Source organism: Pinus tabuliformis, chromosome 2_2 (assembly GCF_031772625.1).
Source record: "Pinus tabuliformis cultivar Carrire ecotype Pingquan chromosome 2_2, CPIR1, whole genome shotgun sequence".
Lineage (NCBI taxonomy): Eukaryota > Viridiplantae > Streptophyta > Pinopsida > Pinales > Pinaceae > Pinus > Pinus tabuliformis.
Genome location: NC_142300.1, coordinates 898,675,657 through 898,687,292, shown reverse-complemented (window position 1 = coordinate 898,687,292; position 11,636 = coordinate 898,675,657).

Below are 11,636 nucleotides of genomic sequence, written 5' to 3'. Positions count from 1 at the left end.
AGTACGGTGGGGAGTTCAAACAAAATGATTACAACAACGACTAACTATCCAGCATTCAAAGACAATTTATTTATAACAGAGGAAAGCAAACTAACTTAACGAAAACTAAGCTATTCAAGCAGCTGTGTAAAAACACGTAATCTTGTTGCGTCCTCGGATTTAGGCAACGGTCGTTGTGGGCATTCAATCTGCTGTTGGATTCATGTTTCCCACTGTCTTCGTGGCTGAGGAAGATGCCACCTGTTCGTCACGTGCTCCAAAACAGAACATGCAGACCCGTGCCATCGTCAATGACTTCTGTTGACCGTATTTTCCTCCTCGTTGACCACGGGTTTTTATGACCGGTTTGGGTGAGTTGGAAGGACACACACCATGTCCTTGGTTCCACGAACTTGCCCATGTGGCTCTTCTTCCCGGAGGACACCTGGAACATATCATTTAATAAAATAGCTGCGGAATCCGGGGTTGGCTGCGAAAACCGGGATCAGCTGCGGAAACCCTGTGTGAGCTGCGGAAACGCAGCACTTTGAACCAAAATTCTAAACCAACAACAGTCATTAGCATAATTAGCAAACCATGTAAAAAGTCTTAAAATACAATGATTTGAACAATTTGATGGAGGGAATGAGTGGCAAAAGAAGGAAATGAATAGGAAAAGGAGGCTGAGAGGATGTGTAAAGAAGTGCAGGTTTGAGGCTCAACAGGTATGAAACAACACTTTTAGGGACTTAGAAGCCCTTGGTTTATGGACATATGTGATTGGGGTTGCAGTGCCCAAATATGTCTATAACAGTTGCCCCCTAAAGCATGAGGTCGTAAATCTTTTTGATGTCGGGTGAAATGCTTTATCATGAGGATCCAAGGTTTTTCGAACTGGAAGGTGACCTGTAATAAGATACAATACAATACATTATCTTCATAATATTTTCATGATCTAGCTGAGGCGGGCATTCCCATGCTCAGCTTTATAAATTCATTCTCATGTACATAGGACAGACAACCGTCTGTGTGGCAGACTGATGATTCTAGTAGAGCCATCATCCTTTGGCTTGGATGATTATCTGTGCAGCAATGATGTACATTTGATGTCTTTATTTTCCTGAATATATCACAGCCCGGATGGATGAAACTAGATCCGGGTCTTCAAAACTTGTTCAATCTTCGCCCGAAGTACAAGTCGATCCATGTGAAAAGATGTTCTGGAGTTGAACATGGAAAGACATCACCTGATTACCAGCCAATGATGTAAGTTGTTAACAGGTGCGAGAGGAATCACTGATAATGATGATGACCCTCAAGGTACGATAGTACAATTCATGTGGTGTGAAAATGGGACTTGGTGTCGAACACCATGCAAAAATATTTTGGTCGAAGGCCATTGATGTAAACCTATCGTCAGAAGTGAGAAACTTGCCATTGAGGCATGCAAGCTTCAAAGTACTAAAAGGGTTGTTCCTAGGTCGACTTCTTAGATAAGGAGCTGATGTCGACAAGAAGTGACTCGTCGTAGGAGGGCATTAATGAATCCCATATCTATGACACAAAATGGAGCAAATGGTTTTGTGGAGGTGAAAACGATCTGATGATACAGGGTTCAGAGTGGCGGTCATGAAAGAATGAAGGGTGAAGGTATTGTAGCGGATGAGACACAAGCTAGGTTGGTGAATTCTTTGAGCGACTTCTCTTGAACATATCGGCGACACTGAAATGGATTGGTAGCGTTAACCCCAAAAATGGATGGTATGGTGGACCAATGGTAATATGACCGTTGAACGGAATAACCCAACCCGACTCAATCATGGTGATGGAGTGAAAGTGTCATGTTCAAGAGCGACTTGCTACCAATAAAGTTTCTTCAAGTTTTCTTCCCAATTTTTCCCCAGTCATTGCTGGCCAGTACCTCTTTATTTTTGTCAAGCTTGAGGAGGATAACATATTCTTGTTCTATAATTTTCCCTTCAGGAAAACCCGTCGCTATGTTTTAACGAGCCTAGCGACAGTGAAACTCGTTCTTGTATACATGGACAAGTTGGTCGCTATTGGTTTTAACGAGTTTAACAACAAAGATAACTCAGTCCCTTTTCAATTTTAGAGAGTCTGAAAAAGGACGGAAAGAAAACTCCAGGATTCCTTTTTCGTCATGTAATCCCTTAAGTCCAAAAAAGTGTAAAATAATACTAAAGGGATGACTTTTCGATAGTTTTAACGAGATGAACAAGAGAAGCGCTCGATCTTTTTGTGTAATAATCCCTCAGGTCGAAAAAGATTAAAATCTAGAGGAGGGATAGCACTTCCAATAATTTTAACAAGCTGGAGAGGCCAATTGCTCGGAAATCTTTTCATATTTTATGAGTAAGATGAAAAGAGATTAAAGGAGACTCGTTTTTTGAGGAACGAGTGATATTTTCGGGTAGCAGTTTGTTCCAAGTAAGATTTGGAAACTCCCCAATCACAGCAGTGTAAAGAAGATGGCTAACAGAATCACTCGTCACAGCTGTTCCTTAAAAGGGTAAATAATCAAATGGAGGCATATGATCAGCTAAAATAGAGTGGAGATGATGATAAGAACACGACCAAGGCTCAAAAGCTGATGATAATGCGTTTGCAATGGTTATTTACCAGAGGTGGGTTCATTTTTTAATGAGCTTAAAATCTGGTGGAACATATGCTCATTGCTAGGTTTAATTTTTAACGAGCTTGAACTTTGCGTAAAACTGCTCGTGATAATGGTCATTGATATTCGATTCACTGTTAACACTATGTTCTTTTGACGGTCGTACTACCTGTTCAATTTCTCCATCAAACTGATTAAAAATGAGAATACATGCTTGAAAAATGAGTTAAAACACTAATACTCTACTCGAATTACGTGAAAATTAACTTAAAAGTAGTTTTTACCCCTCATTTTACCATTTCATTTGAATTTGGGTTTGTTGGAGCTCTGCAGGTGTTTTCCCCCTTGATTTCATCAGCTAATTCCAGGAGATTTTGTGGACGATTTTTGGCGTCGTCTGGACTAGGTAGGAGCTAAACCTGAGCTCTTCAATTGCATTCTTTCCTTTTTGAATTCTGAGAATGTTTTCCTGCTTTTCTGAGCCTCTAGGGTTTGAACAATCCGTTTTGCCCCCATCGCACCTAGTATACATCGAAAGGTGCGATGCATACTGGGCTGGCCATTGGCCAGTCAGTATGCATCTCACCCAGTACACAGCTGGGGTGCGATGGGCGCAAGGAGGAAAACTTTTGTACTGATTTTTCATGGAAATTTCTCCTTTTTTTTGCCAAATCAGGATCCTAATTATTCTCTTGTTTGTTTTTCAGAGATTCTGTTATCACCTAGAACTACAGTCACATGTATATAATTTTTGTCCAAATTTCATTGTCAAAAATGGGTGTCAAATGGTTTTTGTCCTATGTTTCTTACTTAGGGGTCATGTTTCTAAAAGGTTTTGATGTGAATCATTCTCAAATACCGTTGGTCATCCTCCATCATGATTGTATAAGCCATGTCTTATCTTGTACATGTCACTGGTCCTTTCCGTATTTTCGCAGCGCAGTCTTAATGGTTGATTCTGCAGCGCAATTATGTTTTAGCCTTTTCGTAGCACGTCAGCATCCAGCCGTTTCGCAGCGCATTCTGCTATTTTATAACTATTTGTGCTACGAAATCGCGGTTTCGGGCTTTTTGCAGCACAGATTCTTAAAAGGTCATGTCTGGGGGATGAGTCATTGTGTCAGTCCGGTTATTGTCAGTTGGCGTACCTCCCAAACACTTATGAGCCATCACTCCACCAATAGATTCGTAGGCATACACATAAAAATCATTCAAACGGTTTTATCATGCATGTGTGTTTTATGATGTTTGTTAATGATGCATAAAGTGGCCAGCTTGTATGATAACATATTTGAATTGCAAACAAGCCCGAGTTTCTTTTTCAAGAGAGCCTAATACAAGCGAGCCTGCGTTTTAAAAAAATTTGAATTTGCCATTTGAGTTGAAGCTGGTGGTGATTCTCTGTGCAAAGAATTTCGAAAGCGGAATGGAGAGGAAGGAGCATCGGTCTGGTAGATGTCAGAGAACAGAGCCTGAAGGATTGGACCTTGCATTGAGAGATGAAGGTGTGAGGAAAGCTTTCAAGGATGCTGGCTGTTGGAATTTCTGTGAGAAGCTGCAGGGTGGCCATTCTCAGGTAACAAAAGAGTTTGCCTTGAACTTTACAGGTTTAAATTCTAAAGTATCTATGTTAGAATTTCAAGTATCCCCAGAGGCAATTGCTAATGTAACTAAGATTCCAAGAGGGGGGCAGGAGTGGTTTAAAAACTTCAAATTTGATATGAACCCCTGCAAAGAATTCTTGAAAGAGGCACATGTGAATGAGGATTTAACAAAGGCTGTGCCTAGAAATTATGTTAAGGAGCACTATGCTCTTCTCCTCACTTGTATTCAAAAGTATTTAACCTGTGAGGGTAGATATAACAAGGTTTACTCCTATCACTTTAAGTTGTTGCTGCATTTTACTGGTAAAGCATCCATAGATATTCCATTTTATTTGTTTCGTAGCCTCAGCAAGATGTGTGACAAAGTCCAATTGAGGAAGGATGATTGTGAGACATCATTATTTCACCATGGTCTAGTCAAACTGTTAGTGCTGGATGGTCTTCAGAAAATTGGTAGGGATTGGAATTCTTTCATCTATATGGCTGGTTTCCAGAGTAAGACAGGCCTCACCCCACAGCCGGTTAGAGAAAGAGAAGAATCAGTGGAGGAACCTACAATAGCTGATCTTAGAAAGGAGGCTAGGGATAAAAAGAAAACCAAGTCTCAGTTGAACAAACCAGTAAAGCCCTTGGTTCCTAAAGAGCCACCTCAGCCATCATCAAAGGAAAAGGTTAAGCACAAGAAAGATGTATCTGGATCAAGTGGGTCTGAAAGAGTATCAAGAGTTAAAACAAGGAGTCAATTAAGCAAAGAGAAGGGCAAATCAGTAGCTGTTGAGGAAAGTCCAATATCAAAGGCCAGCTTAAGTGATTTGCTTGAGGCCATTGAGTTTGAGCAGGTAGAACCGGTGCATATTGAACCCATGCATATTGATTTGACTCAATCATCACCGAAGAGCACTAAGAAATCCAAAGCTTCGAAGAGACTAAGGTTTGATGAACCTAGTGAGGAGTTTATTTTCAAACCACGAAGGCCGGTTACAAGGAAACAAGTTAGAGAAGCTGAGAAAGTGCATAAAGGAGAGAAAGTTGTAAAGATGCCTAGAACAGAGGTAATTGAAGTATTGTCCAAAACAGTGGAGGCAGTCAAGCATAAAGACAAGAACAGAAAAGTTATTATTACCCAAGGAGGAAATGTTATAGCCATAAAGAATCAAGTGGGGACAGCAAAAGATGAAATTGCCAAAGCAAAGAATGTCATTAGAGAGCGTGCAGTCAGGTATGCCAACTATCAAAGAGCTGTGTTAAAAGGTAGTAAAAACCTAGTGAGTCAAGTGGATTCAGTGGCTGATGTGTATACATGGACAGTTCCAGCTATTAAACAAGCTAAATTCATCAGTAAAATGAACATGACTCTAAGAGCTGAAAACAAAGCCCTGAGGAGGGAGATTGCAAATTTAAAAGCACAGCTAGGTTAACTAGCTGCTCATTGATGGTGAGAGAGGTCATTTTCTAAATTTTGGAAAAATTTGTTAAAGCTCCATTGTTTTGAAGACATATAGGTCTCTGCCACCTGTAAAGAAGATTTTAAAAATTAGAAGTTCAAGCAAAAAATTCCTTACTGCAAATACACTCTGTTTTAGCAAAAACAGCAGTTTCGTAGCGCGCTACGAAACTGCTGTAGGTGCTGTTTTTGGATGAAGAAAAACAGTTTAATGGTAATATCAACAAATTTTTGAAGGAAACGCCTAAGGAACATAAGGGAGACCACATGAGGCTATCCTAGCCATTCAGATAATGACAAGTGTGCCTTTTTGTAAAGGTGAAATATTTTGTCTCAAGTTAAAACTTTTATAAAGGTACTTTGTGACCAGTTAGGGTTTGGCAGAAATGGCATACGAGGAGTATTGTTTTGGTTTATACACATGTCCATCAACGAAGCCTCCAACACATCTGAAATATGGTGATGCTCATAAATTTTGGGGTATTAAAGAGCTGGGAACATGTTGCTTAACTTTCGAAGGATGGTGGGAGACAAGGACCGGAAAAATAGGGGTTTGTTCTTATAATCAATGAACCATCAGTGCATTCAGTATCCAATGCTAACCTTGTTCATTGCATCCACTTCTCAGTTATCTCGGCCAAACTGAAAGGAGACAGGTGTCCAAGAGCAAAGAAGGATCATGATACGAGGAAGATAGAATTAGATATGTAGTTTAATTAGCACTCTTTGTAATTACAGTCAACACTTAATGTATTTAATGAATTAGTTAATTGGTAGATAGGGGTAATTAGTAATAGTGTTCGAGCTCCCCTCATGCTGGAGGAGGAAGCTCATAGTGGTTAAGGTTGTATCTCTATATATATATCAGACTTTGATGTAATGAGTGTTGGATGTTTTGGAGAAGACTGTTTTTGGTTTATGTATAAACAAATTTCAGTAATGCAAATGACTGTGTTTTCTTCTCAGGATTCACAATGGATCTTCTTGTTCAAATGTGTGATGGTATTCTTTCTTTAAGGTTCTTTTACAGTTTTGTTAATGCATAATCACTCAGAACTCATGAATCATGCTCTGACTTCCTGTATGCCTTGGCAAACTGTGGTTTCAAAGTTATGTTTGAACATTTAGATGTAAAGTGCCTTGATTTCTATGAAAAGATAGTGTTTTTGTTTGCTGAGATATGAGAGACTCCATAAGCCCAATGGGAATCAATTCAATGTTGTCCAGCCAGCTTATTTTTCATGTGTCTTATAAGAGTTAGCCATCTTTTCTTGTCATTAGTCAATATTCATAATCTGTGAGAGAGCCCTCTCAGACTAAGGAGGCTAAGCCTTAGTCCAAAGCCTGGTTTGAAATAGTTACACAGAATCTTGCTGATTGGTAGCCTTCAGTGCTTGATTTTGTGATAACAGATTCATCAGAGAAAAATGGTTGTTACATGGCATGAACGCGAGCATGAAGAGGAGGACATGGTTGCCTTACATGATCCAGGTACGGTAACTGCATTGCGGAACTGTGGTTTTCTCAAGTTCTTCTGCATATCTAGCATGAGGCAACAAATCTACTTGTTGCAATATTTCCTCGATGCATGGGATTCTACCAACCAAGTGTTCCAAATCAGAGGCAAATCCATCCCCTTGACTATTGTGGACATCTACTTCTTGACTGGTTTATCGAGGCGTGGTGCCCCTCTCTCACTATCAGGTTCCGCCTGTGGGGGCGAGTCCATGAGGGATTATATTCGCCGATACTATAGAGAAGGATCTCAGCTGAGCAGGGACGAAAAGATCAATATCCGAGATGTCATTGACCGGTCCTTGAGGACTATTTTATTCACCTTTGCTAGATTGGTTGGTAGCGCAGCCCTTCACTTGGCCAACAGGTCCTATATGCAGTACGCCTTGGAATGTCTTGAACCAAAGGTATTCAACTGGTGTGATGCAGTACTTCTGGTGATAAAAGAACAGCTTACCAAGGTGAAAAACGGAAGATCCAAGAACTTTGGCTATGGTTCTATTCTAACCGCTTTCGCCTTGGAGAAGATCCCACTAATGCAACCACAATACATTTCACTCGATTTGCCACCACCGACTGAGCCACGGATGCAGAGATGGGTTGACCTTATGGCCCGACATGCTGGTCAGTCACAGGTTTCCTTCTCTGATGCCTTTTTCGAGTGGTTCAACTGTCAGCAGATGGTTTATGCCGAGTGTCCGTATGCTGGTATGGATTTCTGGGGTGACCCAGATTTGGCGCTACTAGCTGGCGAGCAGTGGGGTGTCATAGGTAAAAATCTCTGACCATATCCCTGTTTATTGCTTTTATAATGTTCTTGTGCTTTCTTTTATCAAGACTAATCAAAACTCATGTGCTCATGCAGATATCGGACCAGTGCGACCAGTAGTGCGCCTGAGAGCAGCAGCTGCCGTTCCAGCAGGAGAGGCTGTAGGGAGGGCTGTCCTTCGTGACCTGGATGTGGCCGAGACTCTTGCAGTGTTGTAGGATCAGATCGAGGGTCTCACCCTTGGTATCCTGGATGTGAGGACCGACGAGTTGCCTCTGAGATTACAACGACATACCACTGGCGTGCCGAGTCGATGGACTAGGCTTTTACGCATGATTGCATAGGCGGTGACTTGTTATCACCAGCACCATTAGACTAGGGTGCCCCCTAGCATTTTGAGTTTTTGGGTCATATGACCGATTTTGTCTTGGACACAGAACACTATGTGCAAACTATAAACAATTATATATATATTTTTTATTTTCGGAGCTTTATTTTGGTTAAGTTATATGATCCTGATGCAAATATTGATGAAATGCTTTCCTTTTATAAATGTTGCAAATTTCTATATAACACATAATTTGCTAATGAATCTGTTAATATGTTTAAGTTTATGGAAATGTGTTGATATTGAATAGAATCGAACTGTCTTTCCAAAATCTTGACCCTTAGGAACATATGATAGATAGCTAGATTCCGCACGGAATAGATGCGGGTAAGCTGTAGAATGGCGAGTTGTGAGTCTAGCATGACGACAAGTCGGCGTATGCCATGCGCGATGGCATCAGAGAGGAGCTCTATCAACGTGTTGTATTCAGTGATGTTGTTCATTGATTGACCAATACATACCCCTCTGAAACTCACTAACTCACCGCTTGGATCAAAGATGGCGCAGGCGGCAGAAGATAGGTTCCACGAACTATGACTCGCTCCGTCGGCATATCCAAAAAATGACTCCAATAGGTTCGAGAACTGCAACAAATGTAAAAGCGGATTACCTAACCAAAACAATCACTCTTAGCGAAAACAAAAATGTAACAAAAGCATATGAAGAGGTTACTACACCGAGTCAAGCATAGTAACGTTTAAGGTACAACCTGTTTCGAGGTTGCAACAGTGGAATCCCATCATAATCTACTAGCTCGTAGGATCCTTTTGCTAATACATGCTTAACAATGTAGGGGCCCATCCACAAAGACTGGAACTTACCTGCTCCCAATTTATTAGATTCCTGGTCGTAAAGTAAGACCAGGTCACCTTCAAAGGAGGAGGCTCGTTTCTTGGAATTTATTTTAATTGGAATAATCATTGTTCCCTCATTGGTCTTAGGTTGAGAAAATGGAGTCCACCAACCAAGGATTTCCCCTTGAGGGAAATCCTAGTCCTTTCTCCTCTTGGGGGGATGTTGGTGCACCTCACATGGTCACATTGTCCCTTCCAGGACTGAAAATTGGCCTACTAGTATGGCTCTTCTCAACCTCTGTTGTTCAAAGCACCGTGATTCCTGAGCAATCAAGTCAGCAACCAGATGATACTAAAGTTACCCCCCAACCTTCTAATTCGTTTGTTTCTCCCTCTCCTCCTTCATCTTCGCTTGGTAAAGTTGGTAAAACTAAAAACCAAGTAACTGAGAAGAAGAAGAAAGGGAAGGAGAAGAAGAAGAAGGAGCCAACGGCCAAAAGGGTCAACCGTACACTGTCTAGAGAAAATCCACACACTGCACCATCCAAACCTAAATCTCCATGTGTCATTTGCAAAGGGGACCACTATCATCATCATCACTCGTTCCTCAAAAAACGAGTCTCCTTTAAGCTCTTTTCATCTGAGTCTAGCTTGGCTCCTTGCTTGTTTCCTCTCCCCTTTGACAGATCTCTGTCGCTTCTCCATTGCTTACCCCACTTCAAAGAGCACCTGTAAAGTCAAAGCAGCATAATACCATCAAAGCACCGAGATCTACAATCATAAACAATATAGGACCAGATATATATTGACCACACAAATGCATATATCAACTCAAACATACAAGAATGTGGAGGAAAACTCAAATAGCTTTATTGATAGAAAGAGTAGAAGAGAGGATTACAACCCATATATCTGACCCAGCATCATCCTCTCAGCATGAAAGCCCTTCTTCACCTCATGAAAAGCTTAGATCACCCAACACTATGATGTTCCATAAAGAAACCAACAACACTTCCTTACAAAATACAAGATTCCAGCCTCTAGATCTCTAGGATGAAGGATCCATATATAGATGTTTGCAGGTGGGTGAGTTAGCTTCTGGGATTGTGATTAGTGTCCTCTATTTGATAGTTCTTGGTTCCACTTGGAGATTCATGATCTCTTACTCATCCTTGGGCGAATTCAGAGAGGCAAGTGTTAAATGGGCAGTTTCTATAAGATTTTCTGGGTTTCCACCTAGCCAATTGCTTCTGCCATTTGTCTGATCTCACTCATCGCACCCCATAGAAGGAATTTTCAGTATGCATCGCACTTTCTGCATGTGGCAGGTGAGATGCATCGCACCCTTAGCACTGAGCAATCTATATGGTCCAGTTTTGACCAGTTCTGAGCAATTTTTCATGGAGAACTTCTGGGAGATGATGTAATCAGCTGACCTTGCTCCTTTAGGGTATGAAACAACACTTTTAGGGACTTAGAAGCCCTTGGTTTATGGACATATGTGATTGGGGTTGCAGTGCCCAAATATGTCTATAATAGTTGCCCCCTAAAGCATGAGGTCGTAAATCTTTTTGATGTCAGGTGAAATGCTTTATCATGAGGATCCGAGGTTTTTTGAACTGGAAGGCGACCTATAATAAGATACAATACAATACATTATCTTCGTAATATTTTCATGATCTAGCTGAGGCGGGCATTCCCATGCTTAGCTTTATAAATTCATTCTCATGTACATAGGACAAACAACCATTTGTGTGGCAGACTGATGATTCTGGTAGAGCCATCATCCTTTGGCTTGGATGATTATCTGTGAAAAAATGATGTACATTTGATGTCTTTATTTTCCTGAATATATCGCAGCCCAGATGGATGAAACTAGATCCAAGGTCTTCAAACTCGTTCAATGTTCGCCCAAAGTACAAGTCGATCCATGTGAAAAGATGTTCTGGAGTCGAACATGGAAAGACATCGCCTGATTACCAGCCAATGATGAAAGCTGTTAATAGGTGCGAGAGGAATCACCGATAATGATAATGACCCTCAAGGTATGACAATACAATTTACGTGGTGTGAAAATGGGACTTGGTGTCGAACACCACGCAAAATCTTTCGGTCGAAGGCCATTGATGTAAACCTGTCGCCGGAAGTGAGAAACTTGCCATTGAGGCATGCAAGCTTCAAAGTAGTGAAAGGGTTGTTCCTAGGTCGACTTCTTGGATAATGAGCTGATGTCGACAAGAAGTGACCCATCGTGGGAGGGAATTAATGACCCATATCTATGACACGAAATGGAGCAAATGATTTTATGGAGGTGAAAACGATCTGATGATACAAAGTTCAGGGTGGCGGTCATGAAAGAATGAAGCGTGAAGGTATTGCAGTGGATGAGACACAAGCTGGGTTGGTGAATTCTCTGAGCGACTTCTCTTGAACATATCAGCGACACTAAAGTGGATTGGAAGCATTAACGCCAAAATGGATGGTACAGTGGACCAATGGTAATATGAC